At 43.5% G+C, this 15,762-nt stretch overlaps 1 protein-coding gene across 1 annotated transcript in view; it reads right to left on the minus strand.

Moving 5' to 3' along the window:
- The window catches only part of SLC27A1 (solute carrier family 27 member 1), a 40,800-nt gene extending 29,467 nt beyond the window's left edge, over window positions 1–11,333 (minus strand). Inside the window, 1 exon segment of the mRNA XM_042450276.1 lies at window positions 11,053–11,333. The gene's annotated coding sequence lies outside the window, so the exon portion shown is untranslated.
- Window positions 11,334–15,762: the final 4,429 nt, after the last annotated feature.

Genomic DNA, 15,762 nt, shown 5'->3' on the forward strand with positions numbered 1-15,762 from the left:
ATCGTTCTCCCTGTTCCTAGAAACAATCTGATCTCCCTCTTTTTTTAGTGTTCCAGTCTTCTCATTCTTTTTTTAAAAAATCTTTATCTTGGAAGCACAAATTCCTTAGATTTACACAACTCATTCTGTAAATACTGAAGTTGTGGATGAAGCCCTAATAGTGGAACTGCCACTGCCTTTAGAAAGAACCACACAAGAGATTAAACAGTAAGTGTATAGAGGTAAGGGCACTTTAAGTACATCACTTAAGCAGGTAATATACAAATTCTTCTGGCATAATATTACAGCAACACATACTGTATTTCCAGATTAAAAGCACGGTTAAATGCCGCAAGGTAAGGAATACCTTGGCTTGGCCACTGGGCTTGAAGAAAAATTCCTGAGCTCCTCTGAAGACTGAAGACCTCTTAGGAAATGACAGCAGCTCCTTAATCTCCTTTCTATTTACAGCTACAGTTCTAATTAAAAGAGGCCATAAAAACCCATAGTCACACCATGACTATTCATCATTCTTAATCCAAAAGGAGTGATTATACATTACCCCTCCCAGATGCCAAGAGACATCTGAGAGCCACCTTTCCAGCCACTTGCACTTGGGAGTTGGGGGAAATACAGGGGTCCCCAATACTATCCTTTACAGCATTGATTCCCAAACTTTGGTCTTGCAGGTGGTTTTGGACTTCAATGCCCAGAAGCCCCATTCCACTTGGCCAACAGTCAGGAATTTTGGGAGATAGAGTCCAAAACATCTGGAACACCAAAGTTTAGGAACCATTGCTTTAGAGCAGGGGTAGGCAACCTTTTTGAGCCGGGGGACGGGTTGCAGTCCCTCAGACAACTGGGGGGGCCGAAGTCAAAAAATAAATAATTAAATAATTTTTTAAAATTTTAAATAAATAAATAAAAAATAAGCACTGCCTCGTACTCTTCTCATGCAACGCCTTTCAAACCGCAGTTCTCCCAAAACCATTCACAGCCTCAGGAGTTGTAGTCTTCCTTCTTTTTCCTCCTCCTCTCTCTTCCTCTTCCCTCTTCCTCCTCCTCCCCTCTGTTTTCCTCTTCCTCCCCTTCTTCCTTCTCTGCTTCCTTGATCTCTCGTTCTCTTCCTACCTCCCCTTTTCTCTTCTTCCCCTCCCCCTTCTTCTTCCTTTCCCCTTTTCCTCCTCCTCTTCCTTCTTTCCTCCCCTCCTTCCCCCTTCTTCCATCTCTTTCCTATTCTTCCTCCTCCTCCTCCTCCTTCCTTTTCCTCCCTTCCTTCCTTCTCCTCCTCCCTCTTCTACTCATTCCTCTTCCTCCACTTTCCTCTTTTTCCTCTTCTTCCTCTCTCTTCCCTCTGGAGAGAGAGGTCTGGCGGAGGAAAGGCGGCGAGGGAGCCCAGGACGGCAGCCTGCCAGGTCCTGGGCTCCATTGCGGCCTTTCCTCCGCCAGACCTCCCAAAAATGGTGCCCGGGGCGGCACAGAAGCTATAGAGGGTGTGGCAATCGGCGGCAGGACTGGACTGGGGCCGGTCCCAAGGCCTCGCCGGGCCGGATCTGGACCGCGGGCCGTAGGTTGCCGACCCCTGCTTTAGAGGAATGGCTCTGTCTGCAACATAGCCATGCAAAGATGATTGTATAAGGAAGGTGGAGCAAAACAAGGAGAAGCCACCCCACAATAACAACTGCAGCCATTCTTGCAGACTGCTTAAGTGTGATCTCACTCAGCAGTTACATTTTTGCTAAGGATATTTCAGAGTCCCTGAGTGAGATCTAGGTACACAACAGCATTCCAGACATTAGGGATATTACATGTAGGGATGTAAGGGACTCAGTTCACAGTCCACAAAGGCAGCATGTTTGGGAGAGTTTGGAGCCACTGGCCTGTGACCTGCTGCACTGTTCTGTCCTTAACTGGCCTCTTTGTCAGAAGCAGAGCTGGCAGTAACAATTACAGAGCCCTCTAATTTTCTCCCTCAGAACCAAGCTCCACCACTGCCAGCCTCAGTCTTAGGCATATGTCTGCAACTTTCTCTGTGCTCCTGCCCATGCCCACTGTGGCGCTCCACCTGGCCTCAATTAAGTTTGGTTCACAAAGATGCCATGCTGAAGGCACCACTAGGACATGTTTTGAAAATGTGAAGCAACAGATAAGACACTTTCAGCAGCAGCCTCTCAATCTGAAGAGTTCAAAATGGTTTACTCTCTCCCTGCCTTAACTAACCAATCCATGGGGGGGGGGGGCAGTTTTTTTTTTAAAACCAAAACTACAAATCCCCCCGCCCCCCCCCCCCCCCCCCCCCATTATTACAGCAGACAATTAGAACTGCTCCTCCAATTATGACGAATGAGGATTCCAAAGATAATTTGCAAACGTCCGGCTCACTGGATCAGGTGGGAGGTTTTATCTTTTCTGGAAAACTGTCTTCCACTTATAGAGAAGAAATTTTCACACTCCTTGTTTCCATTTAATAAACTAAAAAAAATCATTTTACAAGCCAAAGAACTAGCCAATTCTTGATGAGATAAATAAGTCAGTATGATTATGATAGTTAAGAGTATTGGAGCTGAACCAGGAATAAGAATGATTACTTATTATCTACTTATTTCTATCTGCCTCTTCCAATGGATCAAGGCAAGGAACAAAAAATTAAAGTACTGTAACAAATAGACACATAACACAAATACAGAATGAGTTAAGCGAACATAACATCAAATTATTGTTATTGGTTGAGCATTCCTAAAGACCTGAAATTCTCCAAAATCCGAAACTGTTTCAAGGGTGGTTGTGGCAACTTTGCTTTCTGATGGTTTGGCGTTTATAAAATTTGTTTCATGCCCAAAATTATTAAATATACTGTGTGCAGTTTCCTTCAGGCTATGGGTAAAGGCATATATGAAACATAAATAAATGTCATGTTTAGACTTCTAAGTCCCATCTCCAAGGTATCTCATTATGTATATGCAAATATGCCAAAATTCAAAAAAAGAAAAATCTGAAACTCTTCTGGTCCCACACATTTCAGATAAGGGATACTCAACTTGTATGATTATAGGAAGAATTAAGACCACATTTCTGCTCATGATTTAGCTGACTGAGTGATCTAGAGTGAGTCATTAGATTAACCTATGTCACAGGATTATTATGTGGGTAAAATAAGTTGACCTCTATGTATACCAGCACCTTGAGCTCTTTGGACAAAAGACAGTGTACAAGTACATCGCAGTCTATTATGGTCAATGATTAGAAAATACACACATCTCCTATTCATAGCAGTCCAAGTATTTATTATGCTTCACTTCCCCATCTATTGTTGAACTTCACTGTATTAGAGTATGAACTTACTGGCTTTTCTATTTGAAGCAGATCACTGCTTATCCACCCAAATCGGGAGAAAACATTTCATTCCAAATGCAATTTCTTCAGCGTAGCAAATAAATAAATAAATAAATAAATAAAAATTAAGGGCCTGTTCACAAAAGTTGTCCATGTTGTGTGAGCAGATTACAGCCCTCTTCAATAGAATACTAAAACCTGGGAACACCCAGTGAGATTTACTGTCAGTCAGCTCAGAGCAACAGGGAGAAACAACTTCAGACAATGCACAGAAGAGAAAGGGGACAACAAAGACAAATATCGCATTGTGCACTAAGGGGAACTTTCCCCTTCCTGAAATGTTTTGTTTTTGATATTGTTGCACTCCATTTTTATTGTTGCATTCATAATTTCATAATTTTGTATGCTGCCTTGGAAGGACCTGAGAGTCGTACTTACAGAATTCACTGCCACGGGCTTTTTTCTTCAGGGCTGCTTGGTATTCTTGATCAGTTTGGCTTGTTTTTCATTTGTGCCACATCATTTTGGCAAAGGGAATATCTGCTGCTTGCAGTGAGTCACTGAGCTAGTCAGGCGCCAGGGTGATTAACTACACAACATTGTAAGTAGCTGGCCAGTCTCATAGAGCTCAAAAATCAGAGCAATAAAATTGGGAATTATATGTGGGAGCACTTTGAAGAAGTTTGACAGAGAGAAACCAGGAAGGCTGCAACAATACCAAAAGAGCAGTGCGCAGTATGGTCGCAGAAGGAATGACTCAGGGAGCTGGGGATGTTTAGCCTGGAGAAGAGAAGGTTAAGAGGTGATATGATAGACCTGTTTAAATATTTGAAGGGATGTCATATTGAAGAGGGAGCAAGCTTGTTTTCTGCTGCTCCAGAGAACAGGACAACAATGGATGCAAGCTCCAGGAAAAGAGATTCCACCTCAACATTAGGAAGAACTTCCTGACAGTAAGGGCTGTTTGACAGTGGAACACATTCCCTCAGAGTGTAGTGGAGTCTCCCTCCTTGGAGGTCTTCAAACGGAGGCTGGATGGCCATCTGTCAATGGGGATACTTTGATTTGGATTTCCTGCATGGCAGGAGGTTGGACTGGATGGCCCTTGTGGTCTCTTAGATTCTATGATTCTAAGGAGCTGTTGCAGTGATAACCAAAGTCTCTGCCTGACGATACAGCAAATGGAAGCTGGTATGCCTGCTGGAAGAAAAAGTCCAAAGGTCCACGATCTAACTGTCCACACCAGTCACCAAGAAAGATGAAAAATGTTTGGTCAGAGCAAGAAGCAATTCTGGAAAGATGACAAGGGCTGCATCTGCACAATAGAAATAATCCAGTTTTTGACACCATTTTAACTGCCATGGCTCAATGCTATGGAATTCTGGGATTTGTAGTTTGTTGAAAGATCAGAGCTTTCTGACAGAGGAACTACAGTTCCTAGAATTCCACAGCATTGAGCCATAGCAGTTGAAGTGCTGTCAAACTGGATTATTTCTGCAGTGTGAATGCATCCAGGAAGAAGCAATTCTAAGCAAGAGGAAGAGAACCATATGCAGAAGATGGGAACATGGAAGAATGTTATATACAGGAACAAAGTAATTGGGCACTAAGAATGGTCTTTGGAGTTGTGCAAGAATTCCAGGGCCACTCCATAGGCAATGCCTGTGCAGCCCTGGAACAGCAACAACTGCCCTTTGTTCAACGTAGGGCAAGTATGGCCCTCCAGATGGTGTCATATTGTTATTTCCACCAGCCCTAGCCAGAATGAACAATCATGGAGGAGGACTGGAATGGCTTTCCAAGAACAACTGGAAGGCTACACGTTCTCCACTTTCTATGGAGCACAAAGGAGGACTGAGGGATTCTATGTGTGGAAGGAGTCCTGCAGCTGCCCCTGTGAGGTAGACATGTGACAGTAACTGACCATTTCCTATTGAGAGAGACAGAGGCAGCATTTTGCCATCCCAGCCACTTCATCACAGTGGGTGTGTGGTGTCCTGGTGCACCTAAGAAAACTCAACAAGATTTTAAAAGTTCTCTGATCATTAGCACTTACTGCTAAACCACATGGAAAAGTTATACTGCCAGACATAGCACTGAATATATTTCTACCACAAGGTCCTATTTAAGGAGATGATGGACCTTGGGGGATGTTTTTGTCACTCTTTTCTTTTGAAAGTCATGGCTTAAGAAGAGAGAGCATACTGGAAGCGAATGACCAGCAAGACAGATGGTGGCATTGGGAAAGACTTGAGATTCTTGGAACTGGGTCTAATCTTCTGTGTTGAAAGACTTCTGGAAGCAGATGGGATGCATGTCACAAGGACTAGGTAGATTTGAAATTAGTGTGAATCCTGCCAATCTGGTCAAGAGAGGGTTTTAAACCCTATCCTGCTAGGCAGTGGTCCCCAAACTGTGCTCTTTAAGAGATTTTGGACTTCAGCTCCCAGAAGCCTCAGCCATGTTGGCCAATAGTCTGGGATTCTGAGCACTGAAGTCCAAAATCCCTTAAAGAGCACAGTTTGGGGGACCACTGCTGCAAAACATAAGTGGCAGCAGCAGTGAAATCCTAGATCAGTGATTCCCAAACTTTGGTCCTCCAGGTGTTATGGACTCCCAGAAGCCCTAGCCAGCTTGGCCAGCAGTCAAGAATTCTGGAAGCTAAAGCCCAAAACATCTGGAGAACCAAAGTTCGGGAACCATTATCCTAGATGATAACTTAATGTTGTATACTAAGGATAGGAAAGTGCGAGGAACCAGAACAGCACCGTATGACGCACTATTATGCAAAAAAACCCCGTAAGAGTGCAATTACAGCCTTTGGACTACTGCATAGGGACTGAAGGCTATAATTCATTCCAACACAGACCAAACAGAAGGTGATGTACAGAGGCCTGAATTGGTCTGGACAAAGGTGCCAGGCTTGATAATCAGTCTTATGTCTCAAGGCCTGTGACTATGAAAAATGCCCCCAAAATGGGAATGGGGGACAGAAGTGTCCAGAAATCCACTTCTGACTTTGAAAAATTAGTTTCTTTCATGTTAGATAGTTCAGGGAGACCTTACTAACTATTTAAGATGTGATTCGTCACACCTAGAAGAGAAAATTCACCCTTTATGGTTGTGGGCTGCAAAACCAGCCTTGGGGCCACATGGCACTTTGTCCATCCTGGGCCAAAATCCAATTGTTTGTTGTCATGCCCACCCTCTTATTAAATGCATGTAACAAAATCATGAATCAACATATGAAGGATGATTGTGTGCATCTGGGTAAAAATAAAAGGCTAGAAATTTATAGCAACATCATTTGAGTCCACTAAACATGGCCAAGGCAGCCCAAAGACTTTGGTGATGCCATCCTGCATCAGATTACTATATTGTTAGAAAATTTAGTAATAGAAGTCTCCAACTACCTTGAAATTTACTAGAATGTCTCACTTTTCTGACAATTTACTCCTGAAGAGTTAACAGAAGATACACAGGGACCAGTTATCCTCAACATGATTCTCACAAACAGCGAAAAACTGGTTAATGAGGTGAAAGTAATGGGAACTTTGGTTCTTAAAGAGAAGTGGCAACATCATTTTAAGTGTCATAATTGTGAAGAAGGTGAAAGCCAAGTCAGAGGTATTCCCTGGACTTCAGGGAAAATGACTTCAATAAGGTTAAAGAAGATACAGGGTTTGATCTAATGCGTAGAAATACCTCAGGAGAAATAGCTCCTTTTAGAGAATTTTAAAACCAGCTGGATCATCATCCACCAATAGTAGATTTCCTATACTGTATCAACAAAAGACTGGAGTAGACAACCTTCAAGATCTCTTTCTATTGTGATTCTAAGAAGTAGTGGTGATGACTACTACAATTCTTTAAAATATTTGACAAGTTCATGGAAGATAACTTAGTAATTACCTGACAAAACAGTGACATGGACCTTCCATTCCCAGATGTAGCATTTTTCTAAATACCAGACCTGAGGTTCCAGGGACAGAGTTTACCTTCACATCCTGTTTGTAACATTCCAAGGAGAATCTGCCTAAACACTGTTAAGAAGCAGAACACTTGGCCAGAGGACATTTAATTCGGTCCAGCAAAGCTCTTCTTATGCTCCTAAGAAAATACTGCAGATATTTTCAAAGTCATGCAGGATTTCTCCAGTTCCGGTAATTAGCAAACCAACCACCAAGCTGATGATATTTTCCCATATAAGAATGTTTCTCCCAGCAAAGACATCTGAAACAGAACCAAATCTGGTACTGGTTGCAACTCAGGGCTATTGAATGAATTTTGTCACCATACTTCATGAAGGGGAGGGCAGGCCCAGTCCCAAAGAGTACCCAGAATTTATGACATATGAGGAAAGGCTGGAAGAACCAAGTTTGTTTAGCTTAGTGAAAAGACAGCTAAAGCAGTACATGATATCAGTTTGCAAATATCTAGACTGCAATAAAGATGACATGGAACTGTTCACTTGAGTCACATGGGAAGGACAAGAATCAAGTCAAGGCACAGCAGATTTAGACAGGCTCACAGGATATGTTTTTGAAACATAAATAGTTGGGCAATGGAATGGGATACTAAAGGAGGTGTGAAATCCACTGGTTCCAAGTATTTTAAAAAGGAGATGAATATTTACCAAAGAAAGGAATGTCCCTGCAGATATAAGTGACAGCTCCCTCCCAAAAACACTAAACAATGGTCTTCTGATCCCTTCAAGTAACAAGACGACCCCCCTATTCTACACTTGCACCACATAAAGTGAGAACACAGAGTTCTGCTACTTAGAAAGCTTGTCACAGATACACAGCCATATAATATGCTAAAGCAATACACATGATATCAAGTCTCACTGGCCACAGAGCCTCCAGCCTCAGCTTGCCAAGGGTGATGGCACTATCACACCTTTCAAAGCACAACTTGTCTGAGCCAGCTAGCAGATGACAAAGAATAGTATGATGGGAAAATATTTCCTTGCTCTTAGAAGGATAAGCTACTGTCTCCCACTAACTAACCTGCAAGCAGTTCCCTCCTTCCCTCCTCAGCTCCATTTTCCAAACTGTACCCAGGGCAGACTTACACTACAGGGCATGTTCTGCTTTCAAGGGAAAACCTGAGACTAAGGGCCGAAACAGACGGCCCTTTTGCGCTGCCTTCTGGTTGGCTTGGGAGCACAGCATTTACACGCCGCACACTCCCAAGCATACCAGAAGCCATCTGGAAGCTTTGACAGCCGTTTACATGGGGCTGGCTTCATGGTGATCCAGCTGCGCAGCAGTTCACATTGCCAGTGTGTCATGAAGCTGGCCTCCGGTTACAGTGTGGCTGCAAAGCCAGGTTTTTGTACCCCGAAAAAGGAGCAGCTCTTAGCCGCTCCTTTTTTGGGCAGCTTCAAGGCAGATTGGGGCCGCAGCCTTTAGCTGCAGTGGCCCCAATCCACCTACAGAAGGGGCAGCTTCAAGCAGAAATAATCCAGTTTGAAACCACTTTAACTGCCTAGGCTCAGTGCTGGGGAATCCTGGGAATTGTAGTTTATCGTGGCAGTAGAGCTCTCTGACAGGGAAGGCTAAATGGCTCACAAAACTACAGTTCCCAGAATTCCCTGGCATTGAGCCAGGGCCATTAAAGCGGGGCCAAACTGGATTAATTCTGCAGTGTGTTTTGGACCTATGACATATATGCAATCAACTCAATCAGCAAGCCCTAGTCCTAAGATTGCTCAATGAAGAGAGGCAGTGGAGCGGGACATGACTTAGTCAAGCCTGCTCTTCTGACTAAATAGCAAAAGATTAAAAAACAAACAAACCTGGTTTTATCAAGCAGAAGATACTTGCTCAAGAATCAAGGTCTGCAGGAGGAGAACTGAGCTCTGCAGGACAGGCCCTGCTGTATAGCCCACAATTCAGCACAATGTGCAAAGACCACATGGGAGAGGGCCTTCTCAGCTGTGGCTCATTGGCTGTGGAGAGCCCTTTCCCTTGGAGGGCCAATTGGCACCAATGTTGCCTTGTTTCGGGCACCAAAGCATGGCCTTTTATTAAAGCTTTTGGGGACTCATTTATATACACGCATATGGCTTTCAACTGTTGCAGTTTTTAAGGTGGTTTTCCATTTATTTTAATTGCTGCTGTGTTTTTTAATTATTCATATTACTGTAAATTATAATTTAAAGTATATTGAAGTTATTATTATAATACAATAATAATAACTACAGTGACAACAACACTGATGTGTATTTTAACTGATTAGCTTGTTTGTTAATCTTTGTTGTTCCTCACCTCTATTCATAAGGAAAGGTGGGTAAGAAGTAGTAGTAGTAGTAGTATTTCTTACCCATCTCTCTCCATGAATCAAGGCAGGGAACAACAACCATTAACAGACAAACAACATCAGCTAAAATACAAATCAGTTTAAAAGGGCAAATAAGATACACACACATTAGAACAATCCACATTTAAAATTCATCTTGTTCCAGTTTTAAACTGGAAGTGCTTTAAATGTTTTATATGTGTATGCTGTCCTGAGATATTATGACAAGCTCAAGCTCTAACTGTGGAGCTGCTTTTTAAAGGTCTAAGGTCCAAAACCCACTGCAGAAACAACCCAGTTTGAGACCACTTTAACTGCCCTGGCTCAATGCTAGGGGATTCTGGGAACTGTAGTTTTGTGAGACATTGAGCCTTCTCTGTCAGAGAGAGCTCTTGTGTCACCATAAGGTACAGTCCCCAGGGTCCCCTAGCACTGAGCCAGGGCAGTTAAAGCGGTCTCAAACTGGGTTGTTTCTGCAGTGTGTTTTGGACCTAAGTCAAGATGACCCCATATCCACCACACTTCCTCAAAACCGCCCAAATGATGACTGGCACGTGATCCTCACATCTGTCCTCTTCCTCCCAGTGACCTATGGCCTCCCCACATGGCAAACAACCTCCCCCCCTTAAAAAAACCCTCAGCCCTTTCATTTTATGGGGGCATCGACCATCACTGTGTGCGCGTTTGGACCAGGTTTGTGTGGATTTACAGCAACCTCTTGAATTTCTCACAGAGTTTTCTCAGGCAACGAAGACTCAGAGGTGTTTTTTGCCAATTCCTTCCTCTGAAATATAGCCTACAGCACCTGGAATTCACTGGTGGTCTCCCATCCAAGTGCTAACCAGGGCTGACCCTGCTTAGCTTCCAAGATCAGACAAGGAGCTGGTGCCTTTTTGAAGAGTACTTTGGCCCACTATGCCAGAGTAGAGCCTTGGACTATGACTCTGGAGACCAGGGTTTGGAAACCCACTGGGTGACCTTGGGCCAAGTCACACTCTCTCAGCCTCCTCAGGGGAAGGCAATGGTGGCAAACCCCCTGTGAACAAATCTTGCCAAGAAAACCCCACGACAGGTTCGCCTTGGGGTCGCCATAGGTCTCAAAGGACTTGAAGGCACACAACAACAAGACTAGAAGCCACAGATAGATAGATAGATAGATAGATAGATAGATAGATAGATAGATTAGATAGGTAGATTAGATAGATAGATAGATAGATAGATAGATAGATAGATAGATAGATAGATGGATATCCCTCAGTGGCCTTTTCCTCAGCCCCCTTCAGCTCCGTTGCCAGGGCGACGCCGCCACTCCCCCTCCCCGTTGCCAAGGGAACGCCACAGCTCCTTCCCTCTTCCCCCCAGGCCCAGTTCCACGGTTGCCAAGGTAACGCCACTTACTCCCCCTCCCCCCGGGGTAAAACGGCCGTTCCATACCTCGCGCTCCCAACCGTCACCTTCCGCGCGTCTTCTTCACCTTACCATCGCCGCTTGACGAAGCTCCTCCCCCTCAGCTCATAGGGCCAAGGGGAGGGGGCAGAGCCTAGGGAGGAAGAAGCCCCGCCTCCAGCTACATTTAGGGCGAGGGCAGGAGAAACCAAAGCCATAGAGATGGCGAAGGAGAGAAGGGCAGAGAAGGGGTCATCATAGAGAGCGCGGGGGGGCCGTTCCCTGAGGCCTCACGGGAAGGTGGCGGGATACGACGGAGAGCCTGTGGCTGTCATAATAACAGGGCGGAAGGCTTTTCTTCGCCGCCTCTGACGTCGTCATGCGCGCTCCTCCAATTACCTGGAAGCCCGTTTGTGACGTCAGAGGCTCCATCTGACACTGCTTTTACTGCCGCTGTTCACTGCTATGGAACTCTGGGAGTTGTAGTTGTTGTTTTGCGAGACCTTTAGCCCCTCTCTATCAGAGAGAGCTGTGGCGCCACGACAAACTACAATTCCCAGAGTTCAGTAGCATGGAGCCATGGCAATTAAAGGGGCGTCATGCTGAACTATGGTCCAAAACACACTGCAGAAGTAATCCAGTTTGAGACTGCTTTGACTGCCCTGGCTCAGTGCTAGGGAATCCTGGGAATTGTAGTTTATAGTGGCACCAGAGCTCTCTCTGACAGAGAAGGCTAAATGTCCCACAAAACTACAGTTCCCAGAATCCCCTAGCATTGAGCCAGGGCAGTTAAAGCGGTCTCAAACTGGATTACTTCTGCAGTGTGTTTTGTTTTTGAATCCTGGTTCGGCCATGAAACCCACTGGGTGACCTTGGGCAAGTCACACTCTCTCAGCCTCAGGGGACCTGCCCAGAAAACCCCATGACAAGTCGGATAAGTCACCATAAATCGGAAATGACTTGAAGGCGCACAACAACAAAAGTAGTAGTAGTAGTAGTAGCAGCAGCAATATGGGCCTTTAGTGTCACAGGATGTTCTTTGGCAGGGATTACTTAGAAGTGGCTTGCTAAATGGCATTGCCTTCCTCTGAAATACAGGCATATCTCAATGCCACTCGGTTTTACTCCCTGCAACCCCAGCCAGCATGGCCAATGGTAAGGGACTGGGGGAGTTCATGTCCAAAGGATCTGAAGAGTTAGTTGTAAGTCTGCTGAACTGCTGTAAAAGGTTGCCCTGTGTTTCAGTATTGCAGTGGAGGCAACCCTTATTACCCACACTTTCATTTGCCATAAAGTAAAGGCATCATTTTAATCCTCTCTAGTGTACCTTGGTCCTGAAAGAGGATGAGATTCGATAAAAGAAGGGACTCTTCCCTCCTCCCACATCCTTTTGTCTTGTCTTTTGTTTTTGCCAAACTAAGGGTGCATCTATACTGTAGACATGATGCAGTTTGATACCACTTTAACTGCCACGGTTCCATCCTATAAAATAATGAGATTTGTAGTTTAATGAGGGACCAGCACTCTTCAGCAGAGAAGGGTAAAGACCTTGTAAAACTACAAATCCCAGGATTCCATAGGCCCGAGTTACAGCATTTAGAGTGATGTCAAACTGCATTATTTCTATAGTGTAGATGCACCCTCCAATGTCAGTGCAACCATATCTGAACGTTGGGAGTACCCCTGGTTTAAAATTATACCTTTGTTCAACATTATTTCATGAAAAGGCACTAGTTTGTTTAAATTTTTAACTGACTTATTTTAAAGGCACACGAGTTGTATGCAATCTCTGAGCAAGAAAAGTGCAACTTCAAAGTAAACATTAGGATTAAAGAATCCACAAACATCTTACTGCAGTGGCCAACTCGGATGTCCATGCTGTTGTGATTTCCACTGGGAATGAAGTCTGCAAATTGTTGACTTTCCAGTTTCAGTCAGTGATGAGACATAGGTTGCCATTGATGTTTTCAAACACATCAACTGAATTAAGCCTTTCCAAACTATCAGATGCTCCACCTGGGCAGACAAAAGTTAAAAAGAAAGAAAGTGGGGAAAGGTAAATTATGTTTCCATAAATTTATTTAGTCTGTCTAGATCTGTTGACAGATTCATTTTACTATAAAATGTTCCATCAAGTCCAGTACTCCATATGTTATTGAACAAAGCCCAGATACAGTACAATAATTACTTTAGACAATGCTTTCCAGTGTCTGGTTATTTCTAACTGAGCTGCCATAAAGAATAAACACTTTACATTTTATGTTTGTGTGCTAAGACAACTGTTTTCAAAAGAAGTGGGTTATACCTATTTATTTGAGAGCAATTTTTTTAAAAAAGGAAATTTATCAAAGGCACTATTTGATTACTAAATCTTGAAAGGACACAATTTTCAACTTCTTTTGTTTTGTATGATAAAGAATAGGATGTTCCTATGGCCTTTCATCTATTTTTCAGAACAACAGAACTAAGTTCTCTCTATTTATCCTAAGATCTTATGATTATCCAGGTGTTTTGAAGAGGCCCCAACAGATGATAAAAGCAGGCTGTGGAAGATGCGAGATATCGTTGGATGTTTTTCTTTGGTTAGAAAAACAAAGTCTTGAAAACACGTCATTTTACATGTCTCACATATCCAGAGGCGCATGTCTGTGCACTTCTATGCTAAAAGCAATTTTCCAGAGCCTTGGAAAATCTGCATATTCACTGGGAAACAGACACATGTGTCACAGATCCTAAATAATGCAGAGAAAATGTTTACTATGTGAATAAAAGTATTTTTAAAAACACTCCTTGTTCATCTTAACCAATGCAAGGTATTGCACAAAATGACAATATTGTGTTTGGGTTTCTATCCAGTTGCTCTTCTAATTATTCAACATAGGGATGCCACTAGACCAGCATATCTGGTCTAGGATGCCTTTGCCTGCTTTACCATGCAGCGTCATAGCTTTCCTTCATTATCCTGTTTTAACCTTATTTTATGAAGTTTACCTAACTGGACTATTGGGCTGGACTGGATTGCTAATTATACCTTGAAGAAGAGTCAGTTTGTATCCCAAACAGCCAACTGTTTGGCTCATGTTTTACACAGTGAATCATGAAGGAAAGGAAGACAGGAAAACCTTGCCCAGTAGACAAGGCACCAGCGCCTTTTGGCAGAGAAGGCTAAAGATCTTGTAAAACTATAATCCCAGGAATCCATAGGATGGAGCTACAGCAAAGTGCATTATTTCTACAGTGTAAATGCACCCATTGTCATCTGAAATGTCTGTCTTAAGTATATAGCCCAAATGCAGAGGAAGGCTGCTTATCCTGGCTTGTGGCAAACAGCGAAGAGAAAGAGACAAGCCTTCTCTTTAAAAACTTGCATTTGGAGGCAGACAATTGTGTGTCAAAAATATGAGACTTTGTCTCATTTTATTATAATTGACAGGTATTCTCAGTCCTCCATGTACACTATGGGTAATCTCACAACAAATAAAGGCCCGACCTCTTATTGTGATGTAGTTGAAATTTCTCATCACAAGAGTAGTCAAAGTATGGGCAAGGGAAGTGAAGCTCATGGGTCATGTGTGGTCTCCAAAACTGTTTTTTGGGAAGATCGACTTTCCAGTCTAGAGGGTTTGGGGAAAGACTTACTCCATTTGAGGAGACCCTCCTGAACTGTGTTAGGCCCAGGAGAGACCTATTTTCAGAATTAGAAGTGACCTTTGATTCAGTTCAGAACAAGGCCTGGGTAGAAAACAGCCCAGAGAGACACCATTCTCAAAGATTTGTCGAGAGATATATACAACCTTCAAACCCCAAGTAGCAGTTCATTTAAAAGTTCTGTAGGGCAGGGCTAGCAAACCCCTGGTCCTCTATATCTCATAGTGGGACTGGCATTTGTTTTTTTAATGTGCCAAGGACTGTAAATCCAGGGTGGCCTAGTGGTTTGAGTGTTGGACTACAACTCTAGAGACCAGGTTTCGATTCCCATTCAGCCATGAAACCCACTGGCTGACCTTGAGCACATCACATGCTCTCAGCCTCAGGGAAAGGCAACGGCAAACCTCTTCCGAACAAATCTTGCCCCCAAAACCCCATGATAGGTTTGCCTTAGGCGGGTCTCCATTAGTCAGAAAGGATTTGAAGGCACACAGCAACAAGAAGGACTGGTTAACATAGTTCCTCCCATGTATGACAATTGCTTCTTTCCTTTTTGCAAAGTCACAATGGTGGCTCATGGACCAGCACTGGTATATGGACCACTTCTTTGAGTAGCACTTCTCTAACTATTTTGAACTTCAACACACATTAGTCCCTGCCAGCTTGGCCACTGTTAAAAGCTTGTGGGAACTCATCCAAAAATGTGGAAAGCCAAAGTGTCTTCATGCATACTAGATGCTTTGGCGTCACAGGATCTGAACATCATCTTATCCCATAAGGGTATGTCTGCCCATACTCTCCAATTGTCCCAAAGTGGCAAGGAAAGCCCCAATTAATCCTTAATCCATTTAGTTTTTCAGCAGTTTTTAAAATGTCCCAGATTCTCTCTCCTTTTTCCACTTTCCCCCTTTGTCCTGAGGTTACTTCAACTGTTGCAAACTGGTTCAAAGTGAAAAAGTAGTTTGCACTCAATTCACTGGCGGAGAGGAGAGAACAGGATCTTGCCCTTCCCTGTAAACTTGAGCAAAAGCAAACTGCTGCAGCCTCACCTCACTTGTATGTTCTTTCATAATAATAACTTTTGGCATGTCCATCTCATTCTTATGTTGC

This window comes from Sceloporus undulatus, chromosome 2 (genome assembly GCF_019175285.1).
Source record: "Sceloporus undulatus isolate JIND9_A2432 ecotype Alabama chromosome 2, SceUnd_v1.1, whole genome shotgun sequence".
NCBI classification, from domain to species: domain Eukaryota; kingdom Metazoa; phylum Chordata; class Lepidosauria; order Squamata; family Phrynosomatidae; genus Sceloporus; species Sceloporus undulatus.